Below are 19925 nucleotides of genomic sequence, written 5' to 3'. Positions count from 1 at the left end.
GGAAAGGATGTGCCACATTATGTTTACTTTGGTCACAAATAATTTTATAAAAATACCTTTTCATTGGTTTACATCTTTCTCCACCATCTAATAAGGTAGTTAGAAATTAGAGAGGTGGGTTCTGTGTCTCAATCTACTACCTAACATGTTTTGGGGTACACAGTAGACACTAGATGCACATTTCTAAATCAAAGAATAACATGTTAATAGAAGAGGTACAGGGAAAATATTGTTCACTTTTCTTTTTCAAATCACACCTCAGTTCATTTTCCCCAGCTAACCCAAGCAGCCCTAAAAGGCAGGCCTCATGGTGAGAAACCCAGTCCTTTTGCCAACAGCCAACACCAGCTAATCAGCGAGGGAGCCACAATGGCAACTCACTCACCCACCAACCTCAGTCAGTATTTCAGTTGACCGCATTCTGCCTGCAACCTCAGCTGAACACTTACGAGAGGAACTCAGGCACAAACAAGTGAGATAGCAACTTATTTTTTTTTAAACAGTTTCAAGTGATTTGTTAAACATCAACAAATTTGCTGATTATGAATACCAAATTTGCTGATTATGAATAAAGTGTTATCAAAATTAAACCTTGTATAGACATATATTTCCATTTATTTCCATTTATGTCAAATGTAGGAGTAAGATCTCTGAATTGTGTGATTCATGTCTGTGACTATACAATATTGCATTTCCATGTGCAATATGAAGGATGAAATGGCCCTGATGCTTTTCAACTTTTATTCTCAGTTGTTGTTCGGTAGTTCCTTTGAACTATTATAATGGGCCTCTCATTGTAGTTTAATGTGGTATCCCCTAATGACTGGTGATGGTACCCATGTTTTCAGGAGCTTATGTACCAGTAGACACTTTCCTTCTTTGGTTCAGTATCTACACAAGTCTTTTGGGATGGTTTCAATATACTGGAAATTTTCTGATTATTGCATTTTGAGAGTTATTTTATGCTGAATACAAGTCCTTATCAGAAATATGTTTACAAATATTTCAAATTCTAGGATCTATCTAAGAATGTTATCTAAAAATTCAATCTAGGACTTCTTGCAGAATGTTTATGCACATTGAAATACCTTAAATGCAGAAATTTAGTCACTGATAGCCAAATATTAGAAATAACCAAATTGGGGCTTCCCTGGTGGCACAAGGGGTTAAGACACAACCTATGAAGCTGTCCACAGCCTCTGCAAAATGAGTTTGATGCTCGGCTGGCCAGGGAGCAACCCACAAGGTGCGGCAGACCACTTCTGACTTGCCCGCTGCTCCCTTCAGCAGTGTACTTCGGTCAATCTGCCTGTTCTGTTCCCTACTCTGTCTCTGGTGAATCCTGTCACCCCACCCCCACCCCACACCTCTGGCCTGTACCCAGCTCTTGTATGTATAAATAAATCTTTTAAAAAAAGAAATAACCAAACCGCACAATCATAGAGAACTAAATACATATGGTACATCTATATGAAAGAATACTATGCAGCCAGAAAAAGAATGAAAATCATCTTTGTAAACTGATGTGTAACAGTTACATAAATAAGTTATTAAATAAATTAGCCATGACCTTCAACATATCTTTGAAAAGTAAGCAAATAATAACTAGATAAATTGCTAGGGGTAAAATCTTGATGATTTTAGAATCTCTTTCATATTATTCTTGCTTCTTTTTAGTACTTTTGATATAATTGTTACCAAAAAACTTTCAGCAGTTTAAAAAATGATGTAGCAGTTCATTTAATATGGAAGTTTCCTCCTACTTACATAAGATTAGATCTACAATTTCAAGCAAAAGTATCATATATGTTTAGCTGCCCACCTTTCCTTCCTTAAGCTTTTAGATGGTAAAGAAACAAATGGAAAAGGAATATTTTGAGACCTCGTCAGGGTTTAATTGCTCTCAATCTAGAGTGGCAGGGAATTATTCAGCTAAAAAAGTGGGCTTTACCATATTTTCACCCATAAAACACTCTAACAACTGCTAGGCATTATCTCACAGTAAGAGGACAGGACCAAGCATAGCTACCTTCAGGAAGAGCAACATTTTTGACCCTGCCAATGTGCTTTCTGTTAGGCTACTGTTGCCCAAGCATTAAAAAGCATTCTGCTCTGCAATTTTCTTTAGGAAAAAAAAAATCAGCCATCTACATTCTTTGGTTAAAAAAGAATCCAATAACCTCATTTCTTTGGGAAAAAATTCAATAACCTCACTTCTTTAGTAAAACTCAATAACTGACTTTAAAAGCATGGATAGATAATGGGACTTCTTGAATTTTATTATCTTAATGGAAAATAAAATATAAATGCTCAGCTCCAAACATTGAGGGAAAAAATGTGCCAAAAAATTAAAAACCAGACATCCACCTCCAAGTTAAGCAAAACCTATGACTTTGGATTATTTTTACAAACATAAAGTGTAATGCTTAGAATTTAGACATTGGAAAAATGCATTGAAATGTTTTATTTAAAAGGGAAAAGTCCTGTATTATTTTGAGAATGCTTATTTTTCTTTTAATTCTTTGCCCCAAGACGAGGATATTCAAATGTTTCCCTCACACTGAAATGTTGTGGAACTGTCCTCAAGCGGCTATGACAGATTTCCTTCATTTTCCCTCAATCCTTAAATATGCTCTTCAATATTTAAACAACACCTGCTTCATCACACAAAAGGAGTGTTTCTACTAGGTTGAAGAGACAATGATGAAGGGTGATGTATTGCCTAAGTTTCTTTTTAGTTTACAAAGCAATCACTACCATGCATCTCATCACTTTGCTTACATTTCTAAAGGGGAGCTTTCTTAAGTCCCTCCAACATAACCTCTCTGCCCTAGCTTCTCTCCACCCTGGTTCCCCGTCTCTGTTCTCACTCCCCTGAGTTCCACTTAGAAGGTGGTCTGTAATATGAGATGGTAGCCCTCTTGAGGACAAGTAAATTGTCTTAATTTTGCATTTGCTGCTAGGAAACTAATACACAAGGTATTCCCTATATTCAATACAGAAATAAATGAATGATTAGAAATTCATATTTTAAATAAATGATCGATAGAAACATTCCTCTTCCTTTGACCCAGCTTGGTGTTTTTTCTAACTGCCCCTGACTCAGTGGACTGCCGAGCACATCATGCTGGGGTCCATCCTTTCTCACTTTTTGCCGTCCAGACTAGGCCCGTGTTAGCAGGACTCCTGTGCAAAGGTGGAAACCAAAGGGGGACACTTATGATCCTGAACTCCCTCCTGTAGGTGTGTCCCTCAGTGCAGCCAGATCATGTGTGACGGGCAAGCTCTTTCTTTGTGTTTTGTTATTTCCATTCTTTTCCACCTAACTCCAAAATGGAAGTTGTTTACTTAGAAATGGAATTAAGTTTTATTGCTTGTCAGTAAAACTGTGAAGCAACAAAACCTGCGGCGGCATTCAGGCAGTAATCCTTAAAAGCTACAAACTCTATATAAGAACAATTCAGGAGCTAATGATAGCAGCGATAATTAACATTTATTGAGCACTTCATATATGCCAGATATTTTTCCAGGCAGTTTACACTGAATCCTCTGGCAATTTTTTGAGCATAAACATTATTACCTTTTAGAGATGAGGGAGCAGTCACACAGCATTCAGAAAAGGTTTATCTGACATCAAAATGCTTTCACTTACACAAATGCAGCTGGAAGCCCAAAAATTAATCATGGAAAAGAGACACTGGTTTTCCCAAATATAATAGAACTAGAGTATCATTTTGATTCTCAGACACTCTAGGATGAAATGAGTGAAGGACATGGATTTAGGGTTAAATATTTCTAAACTACTGGAGTCATTCCAAGGTGGAGGGAGGGGTTATAGGCCAGATCCAATACAGTGCTTGTGTCCCTTAAAAAAAACAACTCATAAAAGAAAGAAGTTCAGTGCCATTCTTTGTGTGTGGTATTAAGTGCCCAAAAAGCCGTGACACATATATTTTGTTTATGGAATCCATCCTGCATTAACAAGGAGCTTTAAGGAGTCCCCTAAATTGTTAAACTGTTCCCTTACTTTATAAAATTCTTGCAACACTGTATTTTCTTTTTTTTTAATTATAGTTTTATTCTTTTTTAATATTTATTTTTATTTATTTATACAAGCACTGGGTACAGTCAGAAGCGTGGGAGGGTGAGAGAATTCACCAGAGCCAGAGCGAGGAGCAGAGCAGGCAGACTGACAAAGTACACTGCTGAGGGGAGCAGCGAGCGGCAGGAGAGGTCTGTGCGCCATGTGGGACTCTCCTCCAGTGGCTGGGGAGCAGCCGGGGATTGAACTGGTGCTGCAAAGGCTGCGGGCAGCTTCGCAACCCAGCGCTCAACCGTTGCACCACCGGGGAGGCCCCCCAACACTGTATTTTCAAGGTGTCCTTGCAGAGCATCAGGACTCTGTGGTCACCAAAGGAGGAGGGAGCCAACCCCAGAATCCAGCAGGTTAAAAGTGAATTAAAGAACATGTGCAGGAAAGAGAAAAATAGCCAAAAGTACCAGACAGCTCATTATAATTTTAAAATCACCACCTCTGGACTGGGTTTAGCTGCCATTTTCTGCACATTCATTGTAGATGAAGTGAGATGACTGACTGTGCAGATACCAGCAGAGGAACATCCAGAACATATCAGAGGAAACAGTCCCCTGACCTCCCTGAGTACAACCAATGTAATCTGTTTCTTTGCAGACAAACAGGGAGGTGCTTATGCCCATAGACATATCTCTGGAGTCTGGGGTCTTGCTCTTTTGCTTTCAAAGAAACCTCAATCTTCTGTGTCTCCCATCGATGTCTGGAGTCCTCTTTGCATACCTGACTAGGGTTCTCAAGATCCCACAGGCTGGTCTGGGGTATGTCAAGAAAATACTTAACCAGTAACCCTCAGCTCCCAATGAGCTTAGAATAACTCACTCATGTTGCTGGAGGCTTGGGTGAAGGGCTAGTAACTGCTCCCTTGTGTGGAGGGTCACCAAGATGGGTCTGGTAACAGTACATATTTTATTTCCAAGGTTTATAACTGATAATAACAACCTTTTACTTCTATAGAATACTCTTGTGTTTTCACAGTATAATTATTAATTATTATGACTAATATTAACTACAAAATATCTTCCATTTCTTTAATTTCAATACTTATTCCAGTAAGATACTTGACTAGAAGTGTTTCCACCAATAACTCCTCCAATTTATCAGACCCAACATATAATCCCCTCGTATAATCTCAACATATAACCTCCTCTTCATTAAAGCATCTTAAGCCATAACAGAAAAGCGAAACTGAAAGACCTGTATCATCTGTCTATATTTTTAGCTGATTTAGATTAATATGAATGTAGACTTACTGTTGTCAATAATTCTTTTTCTGCTATGGTTCTCCAGAAAGTTTTAGATAAACTGTAAAAATGCCATCCTCTCATCTTCCTCCTAAACTCCCATGACAGCCAAAGAGTAGCTTTTCTTTAAATTCCTCCTTCCCCTGGGCTTTCTCTCCTGATGTTTAAGTTCTTTGAAAATCTCCCTTATATCAACATAGAAAGTCATATTTTCCTTCTTATATTTTCCAATATTTTGTCATAAGAAAATGAAAGAGGGCCTCCCCTGGTGGCGCAGCGATTGAGCGCTGGGTTGCGAGGCTGCCCGCAGCCTCTGCAGCGCCAGTTCGATCCCCGGCCACTGGCGAGGGTCCCACCAAAAAAAAAAAAAAAAAAGAAAATGAAAGAGAAATAATTTATTTTATATGACCATGATCTACATTTCTTAATTAAGCGATAGATCCTAGTGGCAGTAGAAATGGAGCATTTGTGAATTGCAGGGAGAAACATTTTGATCCGAAAGTACCATGTAAAAATAAACATTATGGTGGCTGTAAAACTATAGTGCAGACTTGGGAGGGATTGTAAGAGCTGTAAAGTTCACTGAAAAGTGTCTGGTATGTAATGTCATCAATACTTATTTCATATCATCATACACATGGCAATGACAAAGCTCTCAGTGGAGTTATTAAAAATATTTAATGGATATTTTTCTTCATTCTTGACCCCAAATTCATCCAAGATAAATAGAAATAGGTACTCATTGACTTATTTTGTAGTAGGATAAGAAAATTAAAGGCCATTCAAATTAAGATAAGCCAACACCTACCCATATACACTCTAATTACGGACAGAGGATGTCTAGTAACCACTAGGTCTACCTGATTATATAAAATTAGAGTAAAATAAAATAAAATGAGAACTAAGTAAATTACAGGCAATCAATTTATAAAGAAGTGAAAAGGTTAATATCTTTGTTTCATGTGATCCATTGGGTCATAAGTGTAGCACATTTCTAGAACATACATGCATTTGTTATTACTTCCACATAAAGGCAGACAATTCACTACTAGGTGAATAGAACTTTAAGTTTAAACAAAAGTTAAACTTCAACTTTATTTAGCCAGCTAAATCATAAAATGAATCAAATTGGGTTTATCAACTTTTTTTTTTTTTAATAGAGGCATGTTTATTTATTTATTTGTTTGTTTGTTTGTTTGTTTATACAAGCACTGGGTACAGTCAGAAGCGCGGGAGGGTGAGAGAATCCACGAGAGCCAGAGCGGGGAGCAGAGCAGGCAGAAGGACCGAGGTACACTGCTGAGGGGAGCAGCGGGCGGCAGGAGAGGTCTGCGCACCATGTGGGACCCTCCTCCGGTGGCCGGGGAGCAGCCAGGGATCGAACCGGCGCCGCAGAGGCCGCTGGCAGCTTCGCAACCCAGCGCTCAACCGCTGCGCCACCGGGGAGGCCCTTCTATCAACTTTTTTAAAATAAGAAGAGTAATTTGAAAACAGAAGTTACAAACATGAGTTTTTAAAAATGGGAGTTGAGGGAAAAAATGTGCTTATGTGCACTTAATAATATTAAAAGGAATTAAAATAACTCGTTATCAATTTGTCCTTATTTCATAAAAACTAAAAATTAAATTTTATAATAGACAAGGGAAATGATATTAAATAATACATTTGTATTATTCTTAAAATGCTATAGTAGAATTTTTCTTAAAAAAATCTTCTACAAATGTATAATTTTCCATTATTTAAATAATCATCCTTTATTGGCCTTCTGTACATTCTTAGTGCTGCATTCTGGTGTATTGTACTCATAACACCTTGATGTATGTTTTGTTTTAACTAGGTATTGTTAAAGGTGACCTTTTGATGTGATTGTTTAGCTGACTTTGGTGCTAATAAGATAAAGAATGAGGTGTCTAATGAACCTTGTATATGGAAATGACAAATGGCTTATTTGGAATTCTACAGACGTGGCACCACCAAGCCTGCTGAGGAGTCTTTGGAACCTAACTAATTTTAGAGAGAGGTTTTATTGATTACACAGAGACAGGGCACATTTTAATCATTTTTACAGCACTGTATTGCCTGAGGTACAAAAATCCATTAAACAAGGATTATAAACTTTGTTTTAAACTGGATCCTAAATTGTTTCTTGATGTATAGTCAACAACAGCTCTGTAAGATCAATCACAGCTACTAAAGCATATTAAAATCAACTTGTTTAATTTTAATTGCTCATATGCCTGACCCTCTGAGGTACAGCTGTTCATGAAGCTAAATTACTTTTTCCCAGATAGGAGTTTCACTTTCATTTACATTGCAATCATTTCTTTCCTAAGGCCACCAACATATGCTACTTTCTATAATTCTATTTTTGTTACTCTCCCTACCCTTAAAAATTATACTGGAAATACCTAGATATGATATTTTTGGTCATTCTCTACATCTTTTCATCTTTCTTGGAAATAAGATGCTTCAATAAAATTATGCGAGTTGGATGTGAAAATATACTGTGGAATCACATAAGGGTCTATATGCAAATGACTGATGTGGATGCATTCTTACAGAATCTTAATAGTTTAACTAGACTACCTTACCCCTGCAAACAAAAGTATTTAGTTTGTTTAGAGGCATATGAGTTGTCTGTTTTGAATGGGTAATTTGTGTTTGATGTGTTATACAGAAATATTATATGCACATCATAAATATTAAAATGTCAAATATCATAAATCAATGTCTGTATTTTGTGACATAAGAGAGAAAAGGGAAGAGAAAATAAGCAGCTGACTCTGACTTAAATGGGAATAGATTGGCTTTAACAATCAGAAGACCTGAATTCAAGATCCAGGTTCCTAGTAAATAATCATGTGGCCAGCACATTAGTTAGTTTATTTCAGCCTTCATTCTACACCTAAAAAAAGACAAAATAGAAATAAAATAAAGAGGGAAATATGAATCTCATAGCAATACATCTGACAATTTTTTTTTTAGAAATTTAGTTGTCCATTATTATTATATACCTATATGCATACACTTATGCTAACCCATATATGTGATCCACTCAACCTTTGCTGCCAAAGATTCAATAAATATAAATGTGATGAGGAAAGACAGAGTTAAGTAAGAGAAAAGAATATGTAGGAAATTAATCAAATTTTAAAGTAATATATTCTATGTTAAAGTGAGCTTTATCTATTTTTCAAAACCATAGTTTCAAGACAACTAACACTTAAAATTCTAGTGTTTTCAGGTTAATAGTGAGCTAACCAATAAAACAGCATTATTTTCAAATATATTCGTTACATGTATTTATTTTTTTAAAGATTTATTTATTTATACAAGAAGCCAGATGTGCGGGAGGGTGAGAGGATTCACCAGAAAGAGTAGGGAACAGGCAAACTGACAAAAATACACTGCTGAGGGGAGCTGCAGGTGAGACAGGAGAGGTCTGCCGCACCATGTGGGTATCTCCACAGACGACAGGGCTCGAACCCGCACTGCAGAGGCTGCAGACAGCTTCACAGCTCTTCGCTCAACTGCCTGCGCCACCAGGGAGGCCCTTTACATGTATATTCATTGAAACTTTAAGCAAACTGTCCTTTAACACTCTAGTATTAACTCAATAATTTTTTTTTTAAATTAACTTCTTAACTTCAATTGTTTTGAATTTCAAATGAAGTTGGACATCACTGTTGGGAACAAAACCATAAACATAAATTGGGTGAGAAAATTACTGGCATTATCATATTTAATAATATATGCATTACCTCATTTCTGAATAGCCAGAAGTGCTCACTTATGCATCAATTATAATTTTGAGTCACTGATTATTCTGATCAAACTATTCAAGATACAGGAATGACATGTCAATTTTAGATTCAAGCTTTTCCCTTTTCAGTCTTTAAACGTATCTTAAGTTAACATCAGGAAAACACTTTGTCAATTTCCTAAGAGAAAGAAATAAAAATAACAGACATGGTCTACCAGTTAGTATTTGTCAAATGATAACCACCCACCTCCAAATATACCATGTGTTTACCAAGTACAACAAACACTTATGTCTATAGTGCTTAGAATTCATTGAGTAATTCTTCTGGTCAGAGGCAGCTATGCTGACCTGAAAGTCTCTCACTGACTTATCTGGTGTCTCAACTGAAATGGCTGTAGACACTCTCTCCCTGGACTTTCTCCCTCCTGTAGACACTTCTCCCTGGACTCTCTCCCTCCTGGAACCAACCCAGGTTTCCTCACATGAAGGCAGAAGTATTCCCAGAAACAAGAATAGACAATTCACAAAGTGTAAAATATGTCCCAATTTCTATTGCTGTCCCCTTTGCTACTGATCCATTTAGCAAGTTCCAACCCATCAGCAGTTATTGTGGGGGGAGATATTAAGGGATGTGGGTACAGAGCGGCACAGATACACTAGGGTCCAGCATGACACAGCCTATCAAACCAGGCAACTACTCTGAGAACTTTTTATATATTCACATTTAATAAATATGCCAGTGTCTATCAAGAGTACCTTTATTCCCCAGCTGCTATGAGTAATGCCTACGAAGAGCTTGTGCTTTTGATTAGTTCATTTGAACTGCTTATTTTTCAATTATCTACAAACAAAAGAATTCTCAATACTCCACTATTATTTTTACTGCTTTTCCTTTCTGTAACAATAAATACAAAACCAAAAGAATTCATTTTATTTTCAAATTAAGTTTATTGAGATGTAATTAGTTGTATCATTGGGGATTATAGGTATAAGCCTCTATAAAAGTACATTTTTTTTGGGGGCCCCTCGCTGGCAGCCCGGGAAATGAACCGGCACTGCAGAGGCTGCGGGCACCACCAACTGCTGCACCACCAGGGGAGGCCCCACAAAAATACATATTTATACCATGTCCACCACCAGTGACCCAACCATCTTCCACCATGTTTCATTGAGCCCTCTCCTCAGCCGCTCCCACCATGCTACCCTCCCCTTCTGGTTGCCTCAGTTTTGCAGTTAGATGTTAAGAGTTTGGTACTACTTTAGTTTTTTTTTGTTTGCTTGTTTTTTTTAAGGATTTATTTATTTATGCACACAAGAACTGGGGTACAGGCTAGAGGTGTGGAGAGGGGGTGAGAGGATTCACTAGAGACAGAGTAGGGAACAGAACCGGTGGGTTGACCAAAATACACTGCTGAGGAGAGCAGTGGGGTGAAAAAGGAGATGTCTCCTGCATCATGTGGGTCAGCTCTCTGGCTGGGATCAAAGTAGTGCTGCAGTGGCTATGGATAGATTCACAGTGCTGCATCTTAACCCCCTGCACCACCAGGGAGGCCCCAGTTACTACCCTTTAGTTTTGACTGACTCTTAGCTATATCTCTGAATTCTACAGTAAGATCTAAATAAATGGAGAAATAGTCTATGCTCATAGAAGGAAGATTCGATATCATGAAAATGTTGACTTTTTACAACCTGATCAACAGATTCACTGGAATGCCAAAAGTTACTTTGTGGATGTTGACAGATGTGTTTAAAAGCACACATAGGGAAGGAAAGGACTTAGAAGAACCCACACAATATTGAAGGAAAAGGACAAAACTGGAGGACTGAGACACTACTTGACATCAAGACTTTCTGTAAAGTTACAGTAATCAAGACAGCACGGCACTGGTGAAAGAATAGCAAGCGGATTACGGGAACAGGATAGAGAACCTATAAGTAGACCAACATAAAAACAGTCAACTCATCTTGGACAAAGGAGCAAAGGCAAAACAATGTAGCAAACATAATCTTCCCAACAAATGTGATAGAACTAGACATTTATATACAAAAAAAAATGAATCTGGACACAAATCAATCATACCCTTCACAAAAATTAACTAAGAATTGACCAGAGTTATAACTGTAAAACATAAAATTATTAAACAACTTTATTAAAAACCTGATTTGATTAAAAAAAAACCTAGATGGCTTTGGATTTGAGATAACTTTTTACATAAAACACCAAAGGAACCATCCATGAAAGAAAGATTTTGTGAAATTTATTAAAATTAAAATTTTCTGCTCTGTGATAGACACTGTCAAGAAAATGCAAAGACAAATCATAGCCTGAGAGAAAATATTTGCAAAAAAAAATTTCTGATAAATGACTGTTACCCAAAATATACAAAGATTTATAAAAAACTCAACAATAAGAAGCAACCCAATTAAAAAATGGTCCAAAGGCTTTAACAGTCACGTCAAAGAAAATATACAGATGACAAATGAGAATATGGAAGATGTTCCACATCATATATCTTCAGGGAAATGCTAATCAAAACAACAGTGAGATACCACTAATCACTAAAGAAAGCCAGTTCCAATGTGGCAAAGACAACAAAGGCTGCAGAGGATAGGGAACAAACAGACACTCTCATTTACTGCTGGCAAAAGTGTTACAGTCACTTTGGAAGATACCTTGAAGCTTTCTTACATAACTAAGTATATATTAGCATATTATCTAGCAATTACGATCCTTAGTATTTATACTAAGGACTTAGAAATTTACACCCCACAAAATCTGCACTTGGATGTTTAATAGCCATTTTATTCGTGAGTGTCAAAACTTTTAAGCAGCTAAATGAATACTATTCAGCACCAAAAAAACAAAAAAAAGAAAGAAGAAGGAAAAACAAAAAAAGCTATCAAGGCAGGAGAAGAATTAGATCACCTAAGTGAAAGCAATCAATCTGAAAAGCACTGCATGACCCCAACCATGTCACATTCTGGAAAAGGCAAAACTGTGGCAGTATCACAAAGATCAGTTGTTGCCAGGAGTTAGAAGTAAGGGAGATGTGGTTAGGCAGAGCACAGAAGAATTTTATGGCAGTGAAACCTCTCTTATGATAATATAATCATTGATATCTGTCATTACACATTCGTACAAATCCATGGAACATAAGACTTCAAGAGTGAACCCTAATATAAACAATAGTCTTGAGTGATAATGTGTTATAATGTAGGTTCATTGATGAGGGATGTTGATAAGAGGAGAGCTACACATCTGTGGGAGCAAAGGATATGTGGGGAATATCTTTACCCCTCAATTTTGTTGTTAAATGAAAACAGTTCTATAAAGTCTATTTTTAAAAATTAAAATGACTAAAAAAAACTCTGATAAGTTATTCTTTCCTAGGGCATTTGGTTCTCTTAGGTCAGGGGGTAGCAGCATGCTGCAAATTAAAATTTCCAAAGCTAGTGACCTCATGACAGTTTCATTTGGAAAACCACTTTGTTAAAAATAAACATCTCAAATTTATATCATTTCCCTCTCATAAATGCCATTATACTATATACAGAGAGATGACTTTAAATATAAAGAAACGTATCTGTACTGAGATCTCCAAAATAGCTTAATGTGTTAAAACAATTTATTAATCAGAAATGAATGAAAACAAGAAGTTTAAAATTCAACTGTAGCTACTCTTAGTCTCCTGAAAACACATCACTCACTAAAGAAAGAGGCTCAAAAAGTAAATTTTGTCCTAAAACTCAAATTTTCTAAATGTGTAGTTTTTCTGTGTCAGAGCACCAGGTTATCAGTTAAGCCAGTCTAACATGGCTGTCAGAATAGTCCTCCACCACCTGCCCTTCTGACCGTCCATAACCTCCTTAAAAGCATAAGAAAAACAACATCACTATACAGTTTTTAAAGAAGAATATTGTTCAGCATCATAAATGAAACATTAATAACATCTTATTTGCAATCAAGCTTCTTGGTTACGAAAATAATGCACATATTTAACTAAGGTCTCAAGGACTAATCTTGCTACCATGGACGTAGTTTACCCAGCTAGGAAGTTAAGGATCCAGAACCTCAACTTGGAATCTCCACCTCTCTCCTACAGCACACACTCAAGTGCACGGTGCTATTATTGTGTTTTCTTAAGACAATACCCAAGTGACATCTGCAGAGCATTTCCTCTTTCAACTAATCCCAGCCTCCTGGACTTCCTGTATACCACCTGCTTCTCCTTTCTCTGCTCTCTTTCCTGTGGAAATTCATTACCCTCAAGAAAAGCTGGCCTTCCTCTAGGTTTCTTATGCCTTTTCTCTATTCTACCTCCCACACAATCACCTAGAATCTCAATTATCACCAATTTGAAGACGATCCTTCAATTTTGATTTGTAACGCAGAATCTTCACTGAAGCTGTAGAATCATATATCAAACTAGTTCCTGAGCAGTGACTAAAATAGGCAAGTAGGCAGGGAGTATATTTTGTCTTATAGCATCTCCAACACCTAGCATAGCTCCTGATACATAGTAGGCAAACATCCAATAAATGCATAGCGAAGGAATGAATGAATTTTTGTAAAGAATACCCTGATGTCGATCTACATTAGATGAAGAAACTTTTGTAGAGTTTGATTTATTTTGAAGCCTCCAGAAATCATTTAAATATGAATTGATAAGGCTCTGCAATAGAGTACTGAGTACAAAAATAGCATGAGAGAGATGTAAAGAGCCATTATTTACCAGACAACTCATACTTGCCTATCTTACCCCTAATGCCATTATTCAATCTGAAGAATCCAATCTCATTTTCTTCCTGTATCTAAATTATTCCAGTCCTACAAAGAGGCTTAAGGTCCACTTATTCCATTAACTTTAAGCTGCTTACCAGATCTCACAGTATTGCTTCTTTCTCTGAATTCATACACACACATAGACACACATACACACACGCACACACACACAAATACACACATATATACAGATCATACATACAGACATGATGGAAATAGCATTAGGTTTAGAGAACAGCAAGCACATAAAAATACAGCTTGTCGGGCCTCCCCGGTGGCACAGCGGTTGAGCGCTGGGTTGCGAAGCTGCCCGCAGCCTCTGCAGAGCCGGTTCGATCCCCGGCTGCTCCCCGGCCACCAGAGGAGGGTCCCACATGGCGCGCAGACCTCTCCTGCCGCCCGCTGCTCCCCTCAGCAGTGTACTTCGGTCCTTCTGCCTGCTCTGCTCCCCGCTCTGGCTCTGGTGAATTCGCTCACCCTCCCGCGCTTCTGACTGTACCCAGTGCTTGTATGAATAAATAAATAAATAAATAAATAAATCTTTAAAAAAAAAAAAAAATACAGCTTGTCAATCACCACTCTGTGCGTCTAGTCAATTTTGTTAATATTCCTGAGACTTGCTCTCTTTAAATTCTACAAAATGATTGCAATGCTTAAAATGAGAAAGCATTATTTTGCATAAAATACATGGAATCTTCATCTCTACTATTCTTAAGATGAAGTTAATGACATAAGCACTTATTTTTTTTCATTAAATACTTCTGTTTAATCACTTAATCAGAGTGAAATGTCCCATGAAGATCAAATAGGTTTTTGTAGCCTCTATGGAACACTTTATACTTGATATACTCTTGATTGTTATTCAAATTTTTTACAAATAGCTCCACATTTATGTATTTTTATTCCATTGTATTTGATTGGAACACGTGCACATAAATGTTCCCAGGCCTGCGGGTGGCTACAGCTTTAGGGCTGTGGAATTAATAATGAATTAATCTGGGTCTGCCCAAATCTTGAGTTTGGAGATATATTTATTATGTTAGAAGAAAATTGTTGAATTCCATGCTATAAAAACTAATTTTGGGTGCTTTGATGGATTTAACAGTTATTAAACCTGAAGTTATTTCAGGAGTGTTGCTTGATTCTTGCATGTGCTTTACAACTACTACTCTGCAGCCACATAACTCAACTCAAAACTTTTAAACATCAAGTGACATGCTTACTTAATGATAAAGTGATTGAATATTGGTAAAAGGCAAAGATAGCAAAGTGACTTATTACAGATTTTCCAAAGTTCCCATGAATTTAGTATCAATACAATATTCATACATTACCGTAAGAACTAAAGTATTTTCTATAACACCAAAGGGCACAAGCTATTATAAAGCACATTTCTATTTTGTTACAAAATACATGCTGCCACCAGAAACATGAAAGTTTCTGGATCTTCCTAGTGACACAATGACTCATTTCCCTACTGTTTCCAGAACTCACACAAGGTATATGATTAGACCTCTAAGGTATTGGAACCCCATGTTTCACTGTATTTCTTCAAACGGCTCTTTGCTAAACAGCTACAAGGAAATGTATGCAGACAGCCTGTATAAATCAAACAAGTTAACAAACAGACAAAACTTGATTAATTACAGTGACTTTTTCTTACAAATATCAAACTTTATTATGTTTTACTCTATGTTATTTAGCTCTTAAATCAGAAAATTTAAAATAAGTTTTGTGAAGCAGAACATTTTGTGAAGGTTGCTATTTAGACTCTGATAGAGAAATCATCCAGGTGAAAAATTGGACCAACTTGTTACTGTCACATGATTTCCTAGTTCCTGCTAACATGTATTGCCTTCAATTGAACATGCGGCACTTCTATACATTTTGTGTCACAGTTTTCTCAGAAGTTCGGCTTTAACCAAGCATTAAATGGTGTTTCTTAAACCATTCCTAAAAGAGCCCTAATCAGCCTTAAAACAGGTTTAAATTTGAGAAATTAGGCCAATGTGAAAATTGTTGCATGACTTCCTGGGGCCAATTGAGGTACCCCCACTTCCAGAATCCAAAGTTCAGTCATTGCTTAAGGCAAAGGCCAAACTGAAAATACTGGGGAAATGCACAGGGAAGACATTACATAAAGTCCACATGGAATTTGTTAGCAATATTTTAAACTAGCTTAGTAGAAACAAAAAATGAAGGTGCTATATAAATATCATTGGTGGATCCAAAAGCAAAGGTATTAAAATATCTATTCATAAAATAAGACAAAGGTATAGGGTAGTCCAAAGGTAAATCATTCAGGAGAAGAAAGACCACACAGGCATTTTGTGAATGCTTATTATGAAGTTAAGAATATGTTTAGCAAAAATACCCATGGGAAATTTGCATTAAGGATGCATAGTTACCGCTCAAAAGAGAGATTATAAGTAGGAATATTTATCTAAAACTCACCAAATGAATAGAGGGTAAAGTCACTGGGGATTATAAGGAAAGGCTGGAAAGAAAAGGCAAAGCTGATGACAGTTCTCACAAACTGAAAAAGGAAATGTGTTTCAACATAACATTTTCAGGGCCTCCCCTGGTGGTGCAGCGCTTGAGCACCAGGCTGCGAAGCTGCCCACAGCCTCTGCAGCGCTGGTTTGATCCCCAGCCACCAGCGAGGGTCCCACGTGGCACACAGACCTCTCCTGCCGCCCGCTGCTCCCCTCAGCAGTGTACTTCAGTCCTTCTGCCTGTTCTGTTCCCCGCTCTGGCTCTGGTGAATTCTCTCACCCTCCCAAGCTTCTGACTGTACCCAGTGCTTGTATAAATAAATAAATAAATATTTTTAAAAAAGTAACATTTTCAGAAAAGAGTCCCTATACCTTATGTGCCCTGAATGAACATACCATAATTTTAGAATACCTCTTCCCTATTCAGTTAAACAGCAAATTTTAAGAGTGGTTAAATGCTAGCTTATAAAAAGTAACATTTCTCTCATAATAAACAGTATTACAAACTCTAAAAAATAAATTCTAATGTAACATTGACCATTAAATACTTGTGAATCAATTTTCAGGGAATAGTGAATACTAGTAAACATACTCAAAGGTTAAGTTAGGTGAAAACTGGTATCTCAAAGAGTAAAGAGAGTCTCAGACATGAAAATATACAACAGTACTAACAAAAGTTTTGATGATATGTAATGCAGTCCAGTCAAAACAAAAACTGAAATTAAAAACACACAGAGAAAGCATGACTTAAGAGTTTTCAGTTGGTAAGAAAATTGCAAAACACAACAAAGTTACTGTGTTGAAATGAATGATAAACATATAGAAAATGACAAGAGAAATAATGAAAAATAATTTAAGCAAATACAACACAGCTCATGGATACACAATTTTAAGTGGGAAAGGGTTAGGGAAAGTAAATCAGGCAGGTCATCCTGCGTAATGTCAAGATTTGTGAGGGAAATGATGTAAGTTACATCAAAAAACATATCTCTTATGCAAAACATAATATATTTCTTATCATCAATAAGGAAAGGATGTCCTGGTCAAAAAATAGACATTTGCATGTCCATGCAAAGTACAGATAAAATGAATTAACAAAATAAAGTTACAATGGATATTTAGCCTGATCATTCATCAAAAATACTGCAAATCAAGGGGCCTCCCTGGTGGCCTTAAGATGCAACTTAAGAACCTCGCCACAGCCACTGTAGCACGAGTTTGATTCCCAGACAGGGAGCTACCCACATGGCACAGCAGACCTCTCCTGACTCGCCCGCTGCTCCCCTCAGCAGTGTATTTCAGATCATCTGCCTGTTTTGTTCCCCACTCTGTCTCTGGTAAACCCTCTCACCCTCCACACCTCTGGCCTGTACCCCAGTTCTTTTATGTATAAATAAATAAATCTTAAAAAAACACACTGCAGATCAATATAGTAATGTTTTTCTCCTGTAATATTTCTGAAAATTAAAATAAAAAAACATATCCAGTGTAGGCAAGAACAAAAATTTTTATGTTCCACTTATATGTGTTGCATGATATTATAGAAATTATTTCTTCATATGCATTACTAATCTTAATTGTGACTTAATAATCTTAGAGTATTTTGTCATATTAAAGGAACAAGAAATATACAGTATTTGCATATACTGACAGTCACAATAAAATGGCAAAATATTAAAAACAACCTAATGCCCAATGATTTCAACACTTTCAAAATATCAATTAAAGAGTACTATACATATTTATGCATCATTTCACAGCAATAATATTATAGGTAACCAAACAAAATTTTAGTGAAATAGCATAATAAGTCTGCAAAGTTTGCAAGATTTGGTTCCTCTGATTCCACCACCCACTAATTTTTCCACACCACACTACGGATAAGACAGATAGGTTTGAAAAAAATAAATAACAGTAGTGAAAAATAAGCAGTATGAAAAATAATAAAGAGAAATAAGGTAACTTATTTTATTGCATGAGTGTCTACAGTTCTATTAATTACACAAATTCAATCTGGCTTCAAAATAAGCTATGCGACGTATAGAGAGTAAGATCGATGGACCCTTTGCCAAATTTTCCAACATTATCTAGACTGAACCCATGGAAGTGATTCAGCCACAACTTCATCATAAAGCAATCAAGCTCATGCCATTTCAGAACTTAATGTCCTCTAATACTTTTTGATCTAAATATATTGCTTCACATGTATTTTATCAAAATTCTGGTCTTTTAGATTGAATTGGAATTTTGAACTTCCCTTCACAAGACTTTACATTGCCTTCTTGCCCCAAAACCCAGGGACACAGCTTCATGACTAAGTAGGATGTGGTAATATTGGTTAAAAAAATTGTTAAAAAGTGAAAACAAAATTAAAAATATATAAAGAAAGATAAAAATTCATTTAGACTACGCATAAGGCATTTGACTAACTCTGAAACTGACAGTTTTTGGGTTCTCCTAATCAGGGAAAACTAGTCCTCCGGAAGAGTAACACTGTCAATTCACCCTGCCAAAAAAAATATATAGAGAGAGGAGGGGGGCGGAGCAACATGGCGGTGAGGAGACGCTGCGAGTAAGATCTCCCATTAAAAAAAAGTTAATAGGGAGGAAAAGCGGCAGGTCCCAGTGAGAACTGGGACACGGAAGATAAACGGGTGACGCCAGCAAACTACCCGAAGAAGAAAGTGGCCATAAAAGAGAACCAGAAGGGAGGAAAGCGCAGAACCCTGCTCCCCTCCCCCGCCCACAGAGGCAGCACTCTCCGACCCACAGAGAGGAGGGAAACAACAAACCAAAACGACCCACAAGAACAAACACGCAGCAAGCGGGACTGGGAGTGGAAAGGAACTATTGCAGCCACCACACCCCGTGAACGGGAGCTGTGGAGAACCCTGCAGGATCCGCCGCGGCGGTGAGCGAACGGCTCCGGGCGCCATTAGAGAAGAACAAAGACCCCGGGAGACGCGCACACAGCCCCGGCTGCCGGTAAGCCTGTGCGGAAACGCTGCGCGCTCGGGGAGCTTGAAAAGCAAGTGCAGACCGGAATCGCGGCTGCCCAGGTACCCGCGCCTGCGACCTAGGCTTGCGGGGAGACGACCTAGGCTTGCGGGGAGACGCGCGGAGGTCCTCACTGAGGTGAAGGTCCCTCCCTGAGTGAGCAGGAACCAGGCACCCGGGCACAGGAGCAGTGCAAAAGGCGCCCTTCCCGCGCCACTGAACTGGGCTACAGCCCACGTCCTGGAACTGAGGGCTTTGAACTGAGACCCGGGGCACGAAAATTCGGGGCGTGGGTTCTCCACGACGGTGGGGCACAAGGCAGACACAGCACCCCAAAGCTGTTGAGGTGTACCCTACCATTCCCGCTCTGTTCCCTGTCCCACGGGGTGGGGGGGACGAAAAACAGCCCCCCAAGGACAATAGGAGAGATCTCTGGCGCCACCTAGTGACCAGGAAAAAAAAAGTCACTAACACCCCATAGAACAGGAAATTTCTTAAGGCTGCTTGAAAAGGGCAGAAGGCTTCTGCAGTGGCCAGCCGGGAAGTTATTCCA

The 19925-nt window shown here is 37.8% G+C and overlaps 1 protein-coding gene across 12 annotated transcripts in view; it reads right to left on the bottom strand.

Annotated features, from left to right (window-relative positions):
- The window catches only part of LOC119243609 (uncharacterized), a 782255-nt gene that overhangs the window by 365442 nt on the left and 396888 nt on the right, over positions 1-19925 (bottom strand). For 9 of the 12 annotated variants that reach the window (XR_008551531.1, XR_008551536.1, XR_008551535.1 and 6 more), the window contains exon 7: positions 9096-9275. The exons of the other annotated variants lie outside the window; for them this stretch is intronic. The gene's annotated coding sequence lies outside the window, so the exon portion shown is untranslated. The remainder of the gene's footprint in view (positions 1-9095; positions 9276-19925) is intronic. 12 annotated transcript variants of the gene reach the window in all.

Source organism: Talpa occidentalis, unplaced genomic scaffold, assembly GCF_014898055.3.
Source record: "Talpa occidentalis isolate TD23 unplaced genomic scaffold, MPIMG_talOcc4v2.1 talOcc4.13, whole genome shotgun sequence".
NCBI classification, from domain to species: domain Eukaryota; kingdom Metazoa; phylum Chordata; class Mammalia; order Eulipotyphla; family Talpidae; genus Talpa; species Talpa occidentalis.
This window is presented reverse-complemented; position numbering and strand designations above follow the sequence as displayed.